The sequence below is a fragment of the Cydia strobilella genome, chromosome Z, assembly GCF_947568885.1.
Source record: "Cydia strobilella chromosome Z, ilCydStro3.1, whole genome shotgun sequence".
Classification (NCBI taxonomy): domain Eukaryota; kingdom Metazoa; phylum Arthropoda; class Insecta; order Lepidoptera; family Tortricidae; genus Cydia; species Cydia strobilella.
In genome coordinates this window covers 8,438,514-8,457,768 of record NC_086068.1, presented here as the reverse complement: position 1 = coordinate 8,457,768, position 19,255 = coordinate 8,438,514, and the positions used below count along the sequence as shown (strand labels likewise).

General features: G+C 34.4%; 1 protein-coding gene across 2 annotated transcripts in view; it reads left to right on the top strand.

Moving 5' to 3' along the window:
* LOC134754285 (UNC93-like protein) overlaps window positions 1–19,255 on the top strand; it is a 123,489-nt gene continuing 104,234 nt past the window's right edge. For both annotated transcript variants that reach the window (XM_063690511.1, XM_063690510.1), the window contains exon 1: window positions 1–177. The gene's annotated coding sequence lies outside the window, so the exon portion shown is untranslated. The remainder of the gene's footprint in view (window positions 178–19,255) is intronic.

The window sequence follows — 19,255 nt, the reverse complement described above, 5'->3', positions numbered from 1 at the left end:
CTTGCGTCGCGGCCTCCAGTCTCAGCACCGTCCGACGCCCGCGCACACGTACCCGCGCAGACGCACTCGCGAGTGTCCAGTGACAAGCTGCCTTTCTCTCACGCAGTGCTATCGTGTTCGACGTGAATGCTAAACCGGACTTTGAAAACACAAAAATCACTCGGAATTTTTGCCAAGGTAAGATCTCATTTTCTAGCCGCTGCGACTGCAATTATTTCTGCAAGGCGAATCTTGGGGTTGCGATGACCACCACCGTTCAGCGTTAAGGTTTATCCGGATGGTATTTTGTAAATATTCGCGGTTGTCGTGCGCGTACGGCGCTAAGGATTTTTCTGCTTATATATTTAGCATTTAAATATCTTATCGAGCACAGCAAGTGAAAAGCGGCTCTGAATTCGACGCGTATGCTCGTTTCTTTTGTTCACGTATTATTCACCCGTGACTGGCATGAAACACAAAAACCTAGGTATTTAATAACACCTATGAAACGGCGTAGTTTTCTTAAAAGCGCTCGGAAAATTATGCTGGCCTGTAAGAAAGGCTAAGTAATTATTAAGCCGTCAAAATATTTACTAGCCATCGCAGAAAAAATCAATCGAAAAAAGGAGTCCTTGATTTTTTTTTAAATTTGGGAACTTAAGGATTAGATTCTTTGCTTTTCTTCCAGCGATGTGTTTGTCGTGTGTGACCTCCAGATTTCCCACCCCTACCTCCAACGAAGCGGCACTCCTTTAAACTTGTTTACATTCCCTCATTGCATTATTATGTTGGTGCCAAGTTACGAATATGTACTATGTACAATATATATTTTATTTGTAATACTTTAAATTATTAATAACAATCGCACTAGCGGAGAAAACGCCAGGTTGCGTTAACCGAGATCATTCTGATTGTAAAAGTAGGTACCTGAGGCTTTAAATTTGACACTGATTAATAAATTAACATTAGGTTTGTACAATTTTCCGTATCTGAAGATAGATGGATGTGTCCTTACGGTAATCAATATGTCATAGTTTATTAATACATACCTATAACATTCAATTTATTACAATATTTGAATTCTTATTTCTGTTTATTTTAGGCGATAAATAAAATCGCCTATTCGTACCTAGTTTTGAACTTGTTTAATTTTATGTGTATTTTTTACTTAATGGTGCACAACAAAGATGTTTACTTATTTACGTACTTACTTAATAAGTACGTATACTATTTTGTATGTCACGAAAAATGCTTTTATCCTGTTGACACAGACCGACATGATAATACTTTTATATTTAGGTATTTGCGTGGTTTCAGAAATTAAGTTCTTGTTTAAAAACCTAAATATAACAAACACAACGAATGGTAATTATATAAAAACAGGGCACATTGAGAAAAGTTTGCTATATAGATTATTATAGGTAGGTACAAAAACTGACCCACTAAAACAAATGCAAGTTTAATACAACTGATTTTAAATTTCAAACAAATATCTCATAAATAAAGTTAAAAAATATGGTCGCAATAACTACTGTTGAAGTTATAGATACATGCATTTATTTAAATAATGCCGACCAGTATCTAAAACGTGACTACTCGAAGTCGATAAAATTCTTTTTTCTTGCAACATATAATAAAATAATAATAATTTGTTTTCTCGCAGTTCGTATACAACTAATATCGTATTATTTATAAATTGATTAATTTTAATCTTTAATTTTTTGCACTTTCTTATATATATTTAATATTTATTTAGTATTTTATTTATGTATGCTAGTATTTATTTTATTGTATAATGCTATTGATCTATTTTATTTATTCATAGACGATAATATTGTAGTTTTCCTTTTCAAATATTCTGCAAGTTTTCACTTTTCACTAATTAACTCTAAGGTTAGCTAGAAGAGATCCTTTATAGGGATAAGTTCGCCTTTACTACTACTACTACTAATTTTAAACAAAGCAACTGATCAAGTGACCAATCAGCACATATAACATAACAAGCTTTGCCTATGTAGTTAATCTTCAAAAGTGAACCTTTCCGCGGATCGTATTGTTACTTATATATCTACATATAGGTATATAATTATAAGGTTAGATGAAGTAAGATAAACATTGGGAGAAGAAAAACATTTGTAGGGAATTCTCTTGCCACGAAAAAAAATAAATTGCCTATGTACCTACCTACTCTTACCCCACATGACCTCAGATTTTCATAGTAGAAAGGAAATGTGTACCTACTAATTTGATATCTATGTAAAACCTTTTTTTTTCTTATTTAGCCACGACACGTAACTAAAAATATGATGACAAAAGCAGACAAAATTATGTTAATAAGTTGTTGGTAAATTATACATATATGTAGATACACTATTTCTTAAGCGATGATAAGCGTAGGTTACTGTTACGTTAATACAGCATTAAACTGTAATACATAAACAGCGAAATTTCTGCGATAAACTCAATACCGATGTATTTAACTGATCGTTAATGATATCGAGTTTTACTACTATTGGTTGGCCTGCATAAAAAAATGCATGCAAGGGTGCTAAGCTAATAGTTTTGCTGACTGTACATTAAGGTAGGTCACTCGTGTATGGAGAAAAAAAAGTATTAGTTATCCATCGGACACAGTTATAAAAAGTTCACAATGTCCATACATTTTAAGAAAACTTCAACTAAAATCCGGAGGCAGTAAAATTAAAGCTAAAAATAAAATAAAAACATCTCTCGTCTCTTTATTAAAACTTTAGCTAAAAATATATACCATGATTGGCTTTAAATAACATGGTAAAGGTTCAGAGCGAATAAATGAAAAAAAAACATTACTAAAAAAATACCTTTTTTTTTTCACAATGTCCATACAATTTACGAAAACTTCAACTAAAATCCGGAGGCAGTAAAAATAAAGCTAAAAATAAAATAAAAACACGTGCAATAATTCATTACCAAGTGGCACCTTTTTTAACTGTGCCCCCTAATAAAATAAAAAAAGTAAAAATGACCCACCCTACTGTACATACAAAACTAATAAACCTTTAGTTAAAATTGAAATTATGAAATCACTACATAGTATAAAACAAAGTCGCTTTCCGCTGTCTGTATGTCTGTCCCTATGTATGCTTTGATCTTTAAAACTACGGGCTTTTTTTAATAGAGTGATTCAAGAGGAAGGTATAATTTATAAGGTATAAGGTATGTATAATTTGTGAAGGTTTTGTGTAAATTAGTTGAACTACCCGTGCGAAGCCGGGGCGGGTCGCTAGTAGTAAATAAACGAACTTGATTTAATTATTTGAATTTTGACAGTAGACAGTGATACTGTGGTAGCCTCATAGATGGTAGGATCCTATAGATGAGCTATACGCGTGCGTTCGTGAGGGACAGAACATACGCAATGCGACAAAATTATTGGTCGGGTTATTTGTTACCCACCATAAACCATACTAAATTTATGGTGGGGAATAAAAAAAATGTGAGACTGTGACAAGGACAAACAATAATAGCGCATTCTCTGCTAGTCCTACCGAAAGATATATAATAAGACCCCTTAGATATCCCTTTCTATCAGTTCCCCCCGCCAACCACTCATGCCCAATAAATAAATATTATAGCAACATTCTTACACAGATTGACTAAGTCCCACGGTAAGCCTAAGGAGGCTTGTGTTATGGGTACTCAGGCAACGATATATATAATATATAAATACTTAAATACATAGAAAACACCCATGACTCAGGAACAAATATCTGTGCTCATCACACAAATAAATGCCCTTACCGGGATTCGAACCCAGGACCATCGGCTTCACAGGCAGGGTCACTACCCACTAGGCCAAACCGGTCGTCAATCAAATCCCAATCCATACTAATACTAGATTAATGGGTAGCCTTGCGGTCTTAAATATGTCTAAGTATAAATAAACAAAAAAACATTGTAGCAGTGGTGTAGCGTTAATCTGTAGGTAAGCCGGAGTTGATTTAGTGTACACGTACTTTTCTTTAAAGAACTGATATAGGTATTCGACGGTATGTTGTCTTAAATTAGGCAAAATAAGTATAGGTAGAATAAAAAGTATTTATTAAGGACTGCTTTCAGCCTGAAACTGACCTTTCAGTGAATCATATGTATTAATTAATCCGAATTGTTTTAACTCTTCACTGTGTAACTATAACAAATATATAGGTCATAAAGTAGTTTTTTCGCTAATAATAAGCATTTCGAATTTAATTTTTCACCCTATGAAAGATTAGAAGATTTTTCTTATCGTACCCCTTTGGCGATCGTCGCAGCGAGCGCAGCGCTGGTGTTGCAAGCCGAGTTAGCCGAGTGACGCAGGAGGACTGTTTGCTCGATTTCGAAACCTGGGGCTCTAAGCCTTTACGCATCTACCCAACTTACATAACCGTTTTTCCCCATGCCATTCCGTTCCACATACCAACACTCGATTAAACAAAACAAATGACTCGTTAATATTGTCAAATAATTCCATTTTGAAAATGATAATTTAAAATGTTATTGCATGGAAATTAAAACACGGCCAAAGTCGTTCGTTTTTCAAATGTTCGTAACTAAACTAGTATGTTCCAGTGTACGGCAGTTATATTCATCACAGAAGGTGGCACTGCATTGCGCAACTCGCTGGGAAATGTAAAATGTGAACTGTTTTAAATACTTAACATGAAGATTTTTTAAGTCCGCGAGGATAAAAAAGCACCGATAGTCGCATACACGTAGCCTCTACTTATTTACTGCATAGCATATAAAAATGAAAAGGCTGAACCGCCAATAAAATGTGATGTATATTTTCAACCACACGTTTTATTACCTGCATTGAGTTTATCCTTATATTATTTCGATAAAGAAACAAGTTATTTTCTTAAAAATTCACGCTGTGCATTAAAAGGCCATAAAAAATAAAACGGTAATTATCTTAAGGTAAACGTATAAATTATGTATCTCAAATGACTGAGGTTAGGTGTTAGTAACTAAATGATCGTGTAAATCTTACGTTTATCTATATTAGTTTTCCTTATATTTAAATAAGTAGGTTAACCCTTAAATGCATAGTCATGTACACAACAAAAAACATATTATAATTTTAAGCATAATTAGATAAAATCTATTTGGTCCTGTACAATTATTTTGATCGTAAATAAATACACTTTCCGTTCGTTATTCAAATTTGGGCAGTATTTAAGTTAAAAAAAATACTTTTAAGACGAAATGGCGGAAAATTGGGAAAATTTGGAAAAGTTGATGTTTTTAGTATTTAATTTAGGTGGTTTTTTCGGGGTTTGCAATTATTTATATTTAAAATCTTTATAATAGGTATATTACAAATAGTATAAATTTGTAATGGTAGTAAGAATTTTTATATATCATTTACCAATAATTGTATATATTTACATAAATTGTGATTTACCCTATGTAAATTCTAACACTTTTCCCAGAATCAGTAAACAATTATGTAAGACATATATTAATTTCAGGCTAAAAGAAAAAATCATGCATTTAAGGGTTAATGTTTTGGGGAAATTTGCAAAAAACGGTTGTTATTGCTTATGAAATTGCCAATGGGTATCCCTAACTAATAATATGAATGTAAAAGATTACTTTAGATACCTGCAGAGTTAATTTCATTATATTTGTTGGTAAGTAGGTATAAAAAAGATGTTTCAGGATATCAATAGTGTTGGATAGAACAAGGAACCGGTCTCGAAAACGGATTCCACGATACCACGAACGGGTTTTCTAACGAGCGGCGCGCTAGACGCGGGAAACTCAGCATATTTTATTATTATCAGCACCAGCAAGTTTATTAAATTATCTTTTTATTAAGCTACCCAACAGACCAGCTATGAGCGCTAGGACTAGACACGATATTATACTTACAATGCCTGCTTCGTGCGAGGTTGCTCTTGCGCAACCATCCCGCCAGTGTCAATTTGACCGCTGAAGAGTAAACATTAAAAAAACCGGCCAAGTACTAAACCTAAATTGTGATTTATCTTGTATAGATTAAGTTTTTATTTTTATTTTATTTTTATATAATACTTTAAGCTATATGTATCACCTAGTATTAGCACAATGTCAAAACTTCAGCGTAGGAAAATGTTAATTAAAAATTGGAATTGTCTCAACTGACTCCACAAGACAGGCCTAGCCTAGTGTGGAGATCATAGGTTAATAAATCAATGTAAAATTTTTTGGTAAATAAACTATTTTTTTTTTTTTTTTTTTATTTATTAAGTGCGAGTCGGACTCGCGCACGAAGGGTTCCGTACCATTAACGCAATAAACGGCAAAAAAATCACGTTTGTTTTATGGGAGCCCCACTTAAATATTTTATTATTCCGTTTTTATTATTTGTTGTTATAGCGGCATCAGAAATAAATCATCTGTGAAAATTTTAACTGTCTAGCTATCACCGTTCATGAGATACAGCCTGTTGACAGACGGACAAACAGACAGACGGACGGACAGCGGAGCCTTAGTAATGGAGACCCGTTTTTACCCTATGGGTACGGAACCTTAAAAACAACGATATTAAGGGCCCCCGGCATGCTCGGTTCTCCATACAAACGTAGTTACGCTAGTAGAAACATATATACATAAAGATCTCATTTTAAAACAAGTAGCTAGTTTGCTTTGAAACTTTGTTCTTACAATAGGATAATGGTATATCTATGTATGTAATTAGTTTATGTAGCTTCAAATACCATGTTTAAAAAAAATAACGAATTTAAGTTTTCATACTTACAAAACTACTTTTTGCTCTATTTCGTTTGTTTTATAAACAAACTTAGCTATATAAACTAATTACAGACCTAGATATACCTCATGTCATTGTATGTGCAGTTTCATTACAATCCAACACGTAGTTTTAAAATGAGAACGAAACTCTGTTTGTTAGGAACGTTGAAATTCGGCCGAGCTTGCCGGGGACTCTAACTAACTTTACTGTCACCAGCCTACTAATTATGAATTAATTAAAGTGAGCTCAATATTTAGCTCAATATTTAATAGTCACCAGTCACGACTCTTAAAAACATCACTTTAATAAAACACATGTCTGAAATACATTTTTTTATATATATTACTTAATTTTTTGTATTGTGTTCACAACAAAAAAATCATTACTATGTATTTCTAAATAATGTAAGCTGTTGACAGTACATATTTGGCAGAAATTAAGGGAAATTTTAATCTAGGTAACATCTATAATTAAAGAGGGATCTATCCGGGCTTCATTTGTCACTAAAATATATAATTCGTGTATTTACGTATAAAGTACTTGCAATGTTTCTAACCTTTTCATTATCGCAACACTAGAGCATTAAAAGCTAAGTAAAAAGATAAGTATTAACCTGTTTAATGTGATTGGGTGCTTAATTAGTGTCCAGTGACTAATCAATGGAAGATTGGGTCAAAGTTCTTAGATTCTTAATGCCCCAAACAGGTTAGATGTGGTTGCAAGGCAGTGTTTACACTGGGGCAAACATTTTAGTAAATAATTAAGTGATAATGGTATAGTAATAAAGTATCATTATAGTAATAAAAATATAAAATAAAAAACTAAAATTACAAATAAATTAAAATTAACACTAAAACTAAACTTACGTATAAAAACCCGTTATAAATATGAACACCCCATCCAGCAGCTCCAATTTTCGTTTATGTGGGGGGCTATTATTTGAATGTAGAATTTTCATGACAATATTTTTATAAATGGAATAAAAAACTCAGTAAAAACCAATCGGAACATTGGTGTTTATACTTAATTACTTGTTAAACTGGTGGCCCAGTGTATAAGCGCCCTTATAGTGCAGGTTTGTTTCTTCTGTGACGAGTTCATTAGCTCTCTGCCATTCACATAACCCAATAAATTACATTTTACATTTATTTTATTTTAACAATTTTAGAAGGATGTATGTAAATTTGTATGTTTTTTAGGGTTCCGTACCTCAAAAGGAAAAAACGGAACCATTATAGGATAACTTTGTTGTCTGTCCGCCTGTCCGTCTGTCTGTCAAGACCCTTTATCTCTGGAACGCGTAGAGGTATCTAGTTGAAATTTATATCATATCTACGGTCCCTTGAAGCTGTGAAAAAATCAAACTTCTAAGTTAACGTATAAAAAAAGATACGGCCGTTTATGCCGCAAAAAAATGTATATTTCGACACTCTAAAGAGAATCAAAATTTAATGGGGTACTTGAACCACTTCCCGGTATCTGATTCAGTTGAAATTTGGAGTACTGTCGTAATTCCGGTGACAATGCAATAATATGCTAACATGGAGGTGTTCTGATGATGCAGCCGGTGATAGTCAAAGGAACTCCTCGATGGAAAAACACAAACACATCAAGTGTGGGCTCATTATAAAGGTCTCAAGAAGTACTCGATAGACATGCAAACTAGAAGAAGTACGGTCAGCAATAAAAGTGTGTGTCACAAAAATTTTTTTTTGAAAGTTACTTGTTTTCACACGAAGTCAGATAGTCACCTACTGTGTAGGTATACATACCAGGGCTCGGAACCGGTATTTTTTAAAAACCCCGAAATAGCCCAATATTTTGAATTTTTTTATGCTCATTACGTAGGACTGAATCATGTATTTAGGAAACAATTTTGCATTATTAAAACGTCCCATTAAAAATGAAATTATAAACAAAAGAACGAAAAAGAACGTAATAATACCGGTATTTTTGTATGGAGCAAATACCGGTTTCCGACCCCTGATACATACTCTTAGTTATCTTTGATCGACAATTAATTTACATTAGGCTATTAAAAATATTGTCCCGGCATTTTGCCGCGGTTCATATAGAGAGAATGGATAACCTAATCCCAAGAAAGGCAATCGATTTTACTAAAGTAACTGCCATCTGAGGCCTAGTTATTTCTCTGGATTGGAAGTAACTAGGCCTCAGTTAGATTATAGGTCAAGCGATGTTTTCCTTCACGGAAAATTGGTACGTTCAACCGGGGTAATGGCGTCACCGTGTTTTTATACATTTTATACTCTCCTATAACCCCAAGTTATGAAATATTTAATAAGTGTATAGAAAATATTATTTTTTTGTTATTATTCTTTTGCTGTTTGCTTTCTACAACTCTATGTCAAGATATACTACACTATAATTAAAATAAAGAGGTTTTTTTTTTCAAATCGGAAATTTTGACGCCTTTGCCCCAGATGGGCAAATTGCGCCTTTTTAAAACAATTTGTAAACAATTATGATAAGACATTTCAAACCTCATGCAACGTGTTCATAATACAGTATTTTAGAAGGTATAATCAATACGATGGGCCAAAAACAGCAATTAACAACATCAAGTAGAAAATAGTATCATTTTGGTAAACGGGTCCCTAATTTGTGACGCATTTATCCAAACCTAATTTCCAGATATTGTAAACCTTTTTAGTCGGTCAAAAGACTGATATAAAAATGTTTCGAGAGCTTTTATTTTTACCTTTGTCACGAACCTATTTAACGAGTGAAATTAAATAACCATTGCTTATCGGAATTTATTTCATATGAATAATTTTAGAAGTCAACAGTGACAAATATCAAAAGCTTCTGAAAGCTACTGCCATGCCATACCACTAAACATCAGCTAGGTAATTCAAAAAACTCGTCCTGACTACAAAAAACTTCATAAATATGTTTACTTTAATTCATATCAGATTTACTAATATTATTATCATATCAGCTTAAAGGTAAAGCTCTTATTGGAGTCAGTAATGCGTTAAGTATACGTCCTAAAGAATAAAGCAATTGAAACCTAACAAAAAGCTTTCCCTTTTTTTAAACTACATAATATTATAATGACCACTAATGCCGCAGGAAAACTGTGTTTGCACGTGCATCGATATGGATTCTTATGAGAGACGGCACACCGCTGGCATGGCATGTGCCCAGGTAGGAAAGTGACGTCAGCGACTTCATAATGACGTCATAATCACGTCGCTGACGTCATAATACGTATAAATGCTACCTGGGCGTGCACCCAATATTGTAGATCACGCGCACGTGCACATTCACGCACGCGCAGCCGGTGCGCTCTGGCCTTAAAAAGTCACATAATAATGATATCAGATTTCTAAACGCTATTTTTAAAATAAAATCGGTTCAAATTTACAACTTGTTACATTAGGTACGTCTATTTATTTGTATTTGTCTACCAAAACTCGTGCTACCTAGTTTGCTTTTCCATACTAGACTGGGATCTCAGTAAAGTCTCGTTTGCAAATGTAGCGCACCGCAGTTTGACTTCTGATCCGTATAGGCTCCTAGAAACCCGATGTTTCCGGGTTGAAAAGTGGTGCCGTTACCCCCACCAGCCCTTTGAATTTCCCCATCCATAGACTCCATGGGCGGGGCGCTCTGTAAATTGTTGCGCCTTATTGGAGCCTGCTCATAAGGAACCCTGGTCTGGTAAGTGGATAAGTATTATCTGACCATTTCACGCGCGACCCGTCAAACAATTATTTTCATTTTTTTTTCAAACATAATAATACAAATACATGTCAATGTAGAGGTAATTAAACGTCCTTTAAATTGATACTAATATTAATTAGGTAGTTCAATTAGGCTAAGAGCTAGACTCAAATTAGTCCAATTGGTGCAAAAGGTGGGATTTTTTTCGATAGCCAATGTATGAGAATTTTAAGTGGGAAATTCAAAGGGCTGGTGGGGGTAACGGCACCACTTTCCAGCCCTGCAACATCGGGTTTCTAGGAGCCTAGGAACCCCACTACAACGATCAGAAGTCAAACTGCGGTGCGCTATTTTTGCAAAAACATCTTGGAGCCTGCTCTATACGTAGGTATACGTAGTATATGTACCTATAGCTGTATAGTGGATGAGTTTCGACAAATGACTGGTGTCGATGATTGTCCGAACGTCAAGTGGCCATGTCTGGAGTTCAGCATTTGAAACAGATTACACTATCTCTCACTAGAACGTGAGAATGCACGTGTTATGGTTGTGATTTAAAAAGGCCATTAACATTATGTCCACAACAATTATCTTAGTCTGGGTATTCTGAGTATCCAGAAAACTATCCTAGGAACTCCATATCGGTCAAATCGGTATAGTATACTCGCATAGTGTGATGTCGACGATCCAAGTTCCCTACGCAATGAACTGGTTAGTATATAGTTAGGTTAAGAAAAACCTACCCTACCTGAGTGAAGTTTTACGTTTTGAAATCAGTGAAATATAAATATTACTTAATCTTAAAATCTAAGCAAGTACTTATTAATATACAAAGTAAGCTATTCATTCAGGCGATTGATTAATATTATATATTTAATAATAATAATAAATAAATGTGTAAAGCGCTGAAGGCAAAATTAGGTACATTTATATTGGGGCTAGGTTGATCTGTGTAAGATGTCCCCTAATATATATATTTTTTTATCAATTGCTTTTGTAGTTATAAATAACTTTATTGGTGTGTTTGCGTTACAAACAAAATAATATTATTATACAGTTACCACTTTTTCGTACCAATTAAGTTCTTTTTAAATGATTAACGTCAGAGTTACGAGCACGTATAAATAAACCATAATCGGACATAACTGAATGTTTGTTAATAATGGCAAGACAATTCATATACACAAGGTGTAATCAAACTATATAAATAAGTACCTACATATGTACGAGTGTCGAACACGGAGCCCAACGGGAAACAACGCGAAACCAGGAGGGCCTACCGCGAACGTCGTAGTTCGCAAATTGCGGGCATCTTTATCTTTTACTCCAATTAAGGCATATTTATAGTGACAGAGAATGATGCTCGCACTTTGCGAATTTCGGTGTTCGCGGTAGGCCCTCAGATAAAATGAAATATCATTGAGTTATGTCGTTTCACATTTGATTTTGTTTCTAATCTACTTCCAATATTTACGACAAATTCTCATGAAAAAAGATTGATCCAATTCAATAAAAATCAAAAATGTCAACAAATGGCTAACTTTTAAGCTAAACAGGTAAATAATTCTGAAGTATTCAGATAAAACATTTATATTTAATAGCGTTCATTTGGATTTGATTTGCAATGTTTTACAATTAGTAGGTATTTTCCTCGCGTTGGTGTGGTGAAAAACTTTGTGTTGCACTGTCTATCAACGTTTGTTTAACACTCACGAGTTGAAAGCCTCGCGATGCTCAAAATGCGCCTTGTTGCTCGCTACGCTCGTTGTTCAATTTTGGAATCCTTCGCTTGCTCGGGTATCCCTCGGGTATAACAAATAACTATTATTCCAAATTTGAAATTTGTAGTGTAAGGTTTGCAGATTATGTCGATTATCTAACTTATGCGTTTATGTTGTTACATAGTATACAACACATATATACAGAAGGAGTTTGAAACTAGTTTTTTTTTTAATTTAAGAAGTGTTTTACTTAAATATAAATTGACATTATATTACCTACATATATTTGAAAGCAAATACAATTGTAATAATTGTTGAAAGTGTCATATTACTATATCGTGAATACGAAGTTAATTGGTACCTAAATTATATGTTTACATTTTATGCCACTTCTATTAACCTTTTGGACGCCAATGACGGATATATCGGCACCGCAGGTCCAACGCCAAAGACTGATTTATCCGTCACAGACCACAGGGCAACATAGACCTACGTGCATGTGCATAAAGTTCAATTTCAGTTTTGACACTTCAGTGACGTGGCGTCCGAGTGACAGGTTTTGTGTTTGACACGGCGTCAAAAAGGTTATTAAAATTAATTAGCTAATAAAAGCAATTACTAATTTAGTAGTTATGCAGTAGTTAAAATAAATGATGTGAAATGTAAATGACTGACTTAAGCACAGTGACATAAACAGGTCTTCTAGAATTTTTTAATTGATCTACAGTAAAAAAAAATGTTTTATGTTAATTTGATCGTGTCATATTTTTTGAATGACGGCTTTTAATGTTAACATTTTAATGTTATAATTTTTTTATAAACAATTATGTAATGCTATTGGTGGATTCACTAGTAAGAATAGTTACCTGAATATCTGTTGGATGAGTTCACAGCTATTTTTAGGAGGCAGCATCCGAAACAGGCCCGAAATGTACGACTGCCCTGAGGCTCCCTGCACCTCAAATTACGCGCATATTACATTAAAAGGTAAACCTTAAGTACCACGTTGGCATCCAAGATTGCTGTTGTTGTGCATCAATTAGTTTTAACAAGTTTTTATTAAATCTGAGCTGTTTTATCCCAATCTAAAAGAAAAATGACCAACTAGATATTGGGATGATTTGAGTTTTGATTAATTATATGTTCATGTCATGTAAAAGTGTAGTCAAACGTATGGAATAATCACAAATCATTTTATTTTTAGACAGAGTATAAATGTCATATTATTATTGAAACCTAATATTTGAAATTATTGCAGTACACAACTCATGAAACGAGTTAAAGTTTCAGAAATAATTGCTGAAAACCGAACATTGGTTACGTAAAGAGTGAATGATAATTTATGTAAGCATGGACGTTGCGACCGGGGTCTCTAGAATAGAAGCCATTCAAAACGTCGGTTATGCTTAGTTAAGTATTGTGTGTTGCCGTCAAATTTTCACGGCTTCTCTGCCCGTTTCTGTGTCAACCGATCTCTGTATTGGGCAACACTGTCAAAACAAATATTGCTCCTATGCCAAACAGAGAAAGTATAAATTCCTTAAGCACAGCTCAAAGGACGCAGGAAGCGATACCAGGTAATTAATTTAACAAATTCGCAGCAATTTGTTTCTGGGTCAGGTGAAATTTCTCGTACTCTTCTTGCTATGCGCGTTCAATCAAAAACGGAAACTCGTTATCGGTGCAACTTTGTACTGTCATAATATTTCATCGTGAAAGCGCCACACAAAATCGTCAGGAGGTAAGCTATAGTCATGTTCATAGTAGGTGAGCGCATTTTATGGACGTATTGTACTGCGACACAAAACAAGTGTCAGGAACGAGCGTTCTGATTGTTTTTGATTAAGGTTAAGGTAGTGATCATTAGGATCGTTGAAACGACTAATCGCCGCCAAGAGCGTGCTCGGCATAATGCAAACAGGCACGCAAATAGAGCGACTCTTCCACGACTATTATTTAAAATGATTTAGTTATCTCAATGATCATAGAATAGCGCTCGCGTTCCGGCCAGGAAACCGCTTCGATCCGACTCCTAATTGCTTTGTTATCTTAAATACTTCGAGTGTGGTTTTTTTTACAACACTGTCCTACTTAACAGGTATGACTTCCAAGACTCGATTCTAGTTGCGTCGACTTGACAATTAATATTGTATGTGGGACGATGGGTCTTTATCATTACTCATTATATTTTTGCATGGATCTCTGACAAAGATAAACATTTATGATTTTTGTAATTTTATTTACTCGACATCGGTACTCAAAATCAGACAAGTCGCTAATGTTGCAAACGGTGTTAAAATTAGACGTAACCATCAAAAATATACCATTCTGTTTTTCGACAGTTCTGATTCGTGTCCCTATTAACATTATAGATTGTTTACTTCGTTTAAATTTCGCGTGTGTCGATCGAGTGCACGCTCTCGGCTTTGTTTGCCAAAAGATCATGACCTCACGTTATTGACTTAGGGTAACCTTGCAGAATTGCACATTTTAATAATTCTAATTTGCACCTGGCATTTGATTTGTTGATAAAATATGGGCATTCTCTTTTTAACTATGAGTATGTCATTTAAAAAAAAACATGTGTTTTCACTGTAGCCCAGAGACGTGCGCGGCCGCTACGAGATTAGGTTAGGCTTGTAGCATGGTGTAAGCAAAAGATGTACCTACTCGTATTTACTAAAACATTTTACTGCAATATTAAGGCCAATAAAACTAGCCGTAGGTCGTGAGTTAGTTGCCACATATATCACACACACACACATATATATATATATAAAAAGGCAATATCACTGATTGACATTACTTAGATATTTTCAAAATACACTAAATAATATTATTGTAATAGTGTAGGCACATGGCCTCATAGCTATTATGGAAAAAATCTAAAACAGTTTAAAATAAGCTCGTTGGTATTTTATACATATTAACAATCGCTAAATGGATATTAAGCAGAAAACAATAGATTATAACGGAATTATTCCAATTGTCTATATATAGAATCAACAATAACAGTGCTCAAATAACTACATATGTATCGGCTTAACGATGTTTCTCATTATCATTATATTGTGTTTTTGTATGATATCGATATTTCCTCAATACAAAGCTAATAACAGCATATATCTGCTTAAGTAACATTTGTAAACACTTTTTGGCGAAATATTTTTTGTCACTTGATAAAAGTCGTGATTTGAAATTATTTCAGTAGTTTTGCATAAAAATAAAATTTCTATCACCTAAGCAAAAACTTTTATATACACGGCTTAAACATAATCCATACTAATATTATAAATGCGAAAGTCTGTCTGTCTGTCTGTCTGTCTGTCTGTGTGTTCCCTCTTCACGCTTAAACCGCTGGACCGATTTAGATGAAATTTGGCATAGAGATAGGTTGAGTCCCTGAGAAGGACATATGATCAATCAAATCATCCCTTAAGAAAGTAAAAAGCGGGGTGGAATTGAGATAATTAATGAAGTGTCTGCTAATTTGTGTGCATAATATGCTCAAATTGAATAATTGCTATAAGACTTTCTCCAGGCGCTATTCTTACTCTAGCTGGGGTTACTAAGTCCACGCAGACGAAGTCGCGGGCAAAAGCTAGTACCGTCATAATTTTGTAAAAGCCAATGACCCCGAGACAATAGATAAGCAATTTATTGTTATGTTGACCATTAAACAAAAGCCTTTTTTATTATTTACTTTACGCGCTTTATCGATTTCATTGTCAATATACCACGAGAAGGGTAGCAGTAATTATATTAACATAATAAGTGTTTTATAGGCTGTATAAGGTCATGTTCAATAGCGAAGTCACAGTTAAAATAACGGACGATATCAGTATAATAATCCGCCTTGCTAAGATAATTATTTAATTAGAGTCCAGTGGTAAAAGATAAGTATTTATTTTTGCATAATCTGTATAGCAAAGTGCTACCTGCTATTCAGTGAGCAAAAATTTTACTCCCTGCTATTTTTTTAAATTAAAATATTATGGTATAGATACCTACTTTGTGTCAAAACTATGTTTTGATGACGTAAAATGTACGACGAAATGTAAAATGTAAACGAGCACTTACAATTACTTATTTACTAAATTAAAATTGCATCGTTCTGTCATTTCAGCGTAAAGCCAGATTCTTTACCGCTTATTCATTATTCATTTATAACTTTATTCATTTATAGACGTACGAACCTGCTGCACATACCTACTTTATGTTGATCGCACATAATTTCATTGCTTGTGAGCAGATAAACTAACATAATTACAATAATATCGCGCAAAGGGGTCATAGAAAAGACATTTAGAGTCGTAACAATTAATTAACGAAAACAACGAACAGATGGAGTAAATTGGGGCACAAATAATAATTTTGTATTAAATGTAATTTGACTTCTATTATCATAATAAAGGACGTAATTATTGTCCGTGATTGGTGGTTAAAGTACTGGCAAATGTATGTAACACATTGTAACCGAGCTACATCCCAATGTTAGAATAATTAAATAGGTAATTATACGATATTATGCAGTTATTTGTAATAACATTCCGACCTAAAATACGTACTGAAAGGACAAATCGGTCGAAGTAAATAGAGTAAACAACAAACTTAAAAAAATCCTAACATTGTAAGTCTAAAAAGATCTTTTCATTTATATTCTGCTATATAACATAAAAAGAATAGGAAATTGGAAATACAGCCCAAACAAATGAAAATCGGCTATTTTTAGGTATTTTTTTACTACCTAAATATAATTAAACAGTTTTTTTCCTGAAAAAATATGGGGCATTTTCTATGAAAAGGGACCTTATTGTCGATGGCGCTTACGCCGCACAGCTTCGCGCGGCATTTTATTTTTATCGGAGCATCGTTAATAATGGCGTAAGCGCTATCGACAATAAGGTCCCTTTTTATAGAAAATACCTCATATGTTAGTACCTAACCCATCTCCTCTCCCGTAAAGCCATTACATACCCCATTACTAATTATGACAACCCTACCTATATTCAATAACATAATACAACATTATAGTTAAGAAGATCTAGGCTCAGGCTGCAGGAATAATAAAAACCGGCCAAGTGCGAGTCGGCCTCGCGCACCGAGGGTTCCGTACTTTTTAGTATTTGTTGTTATAGCGACAACAGAAATACATCCTCTGTGAAAATTTCAACTGTCTAGCTATCACGGTTCATGAGATACAGCCTGGTGACAGACAGACAGACGGACAGACGGACAGCGGAGTCTTAGTAATAGGGTTCCGTGTTTACCCTTTGGGTACGGAACCCTAAAAACAAAAGCAGACCTTAAGGATGACTCACGCTAGACCGGGCCGGACCCAGGCCGAGGCGTCCGACATGTCATTTTCTATGACGGCTGATCGTGAATCACGTGGTGCTTTCCATAGAAAGCGATGCGCTGGAAGTTCCGGCCCTGCCCCGGCCCGGTCTAGCCTAAGTCATACTTTAGCGTTATTAGAAGGAAAGAATTATGTACCTACATTGTAACATTTGTAACACATACCGTGCATACAATGACATGCGACTTTTGCTGATCAGGAAAACTAGTAAAATATCAAAGAAAAAGAAGCCAATATTACGATTTTCTTTGTTAAGATTTCTTGGCTTCACTCTCGCAAATCTTCTAGAGGTCAACCGCTACCCATTAATATTCTAATCCGATCTGTACGTTTGTTACGGGACGATGCTATTTCCTACCTAGGATAGACCTTTATTCTGTCACAAGAATCTTAAGTGGATTTATAGCTTAACTAGCTTTTGCCCGCGACTTCGTCTGCGTGGACTTAGTAACCGCAGCTAGAGTAAGAATAGCGCCTGGAAAAAATATCATAGCAATCTAAATTCTAAATGAGTATGAGTATGAGAATGAGTATGCCAAATTTCATCTAAATCGGTTCAGCGGTTTAAGCGTGAAGAGGGAACACACAGACAGAAAGACAGACAGACAGACAGACTTTCGCATTTATAATATTAGTATGGATAGTATGGATTAAACCCTTCCTTTCAGAAGATTGTTTCGGTAAAAGGACGTGGTAAACTCAGTCTGTCTTATTTTTACAACGAATGTCCTTTTATATTTATGCCATGAATAATAAACGGGGAAATGAAAATTAAACTAGATGATGAGAGCCAAATATTCACGATATAAAACTTTTCCGACACTGGGACGCGCCATTACCCTCCATTCAAAACAAAACTAGAATTTTTGTGTAACATGAGTAATTGAGTTAATTAATGGTGATATTAAAAACAGTGACATTAAACTGGCACAAAAAAAACAGTTTAAAAAGGTTGAATCAGATTACGAACGTATGTGAATACAGAATATATTTATTTACGTACCACTCGTAAAGGCGATCGGATAAAATTAAAAGTCATCAACCGTTATCGGTCTTAATCTTTTTGCCTTTTTCCCTTTCCACCAGGGCTGCCTGCAAGGTGCAACGTATTCCCTAGATATCGGCGAAACCGCTAGACCAGCAGATCACAAACTATTTTTGCATCGAGCTCTGATGCAAAAATTATATTCCTGTTAGGCATTTCACGACTTTCTTGAAGCCACTTTACGGAACTGTCAGGAATACCATTTGGCTTCTGAAACGCAAAGGAAAAAGCTCTATTTTGTCCATAGAATGTATTTATGAGACAGCTATCAAACCTGCTGTATTTTTTGAAAATGTACTTATCACAAATAATTTTTAAATGTGCTGCGGGAATCCCATTTGACGTCCTTATGTTTTTTGTATATTTGTATACTGTGTTGTAATTTGTGACTGCCTCCTATAAGTATCATAAAATAAATGTATATTCATTTATTCAAATGTGGAAGATGATACGCATTAAATATTTTTTCCGTCTGTCAATTCATGCACAGTACTTATTAAAGTTATTACTTTAACTATAGACCTGCACAATAAACTAGTACCTGTTGGATAAAATCATAATTGGTCTAAGTAAAGCCGAAAGGTCATTATCATTATCCGTTAACAAGGGCTTTTTTGTAAATCTTATCGGCGATTGATGTCTAGAATTGTAAATCATAATGACGGTACTTAAAACAATGTTCTCCTTTTACACAGTGGCCATAT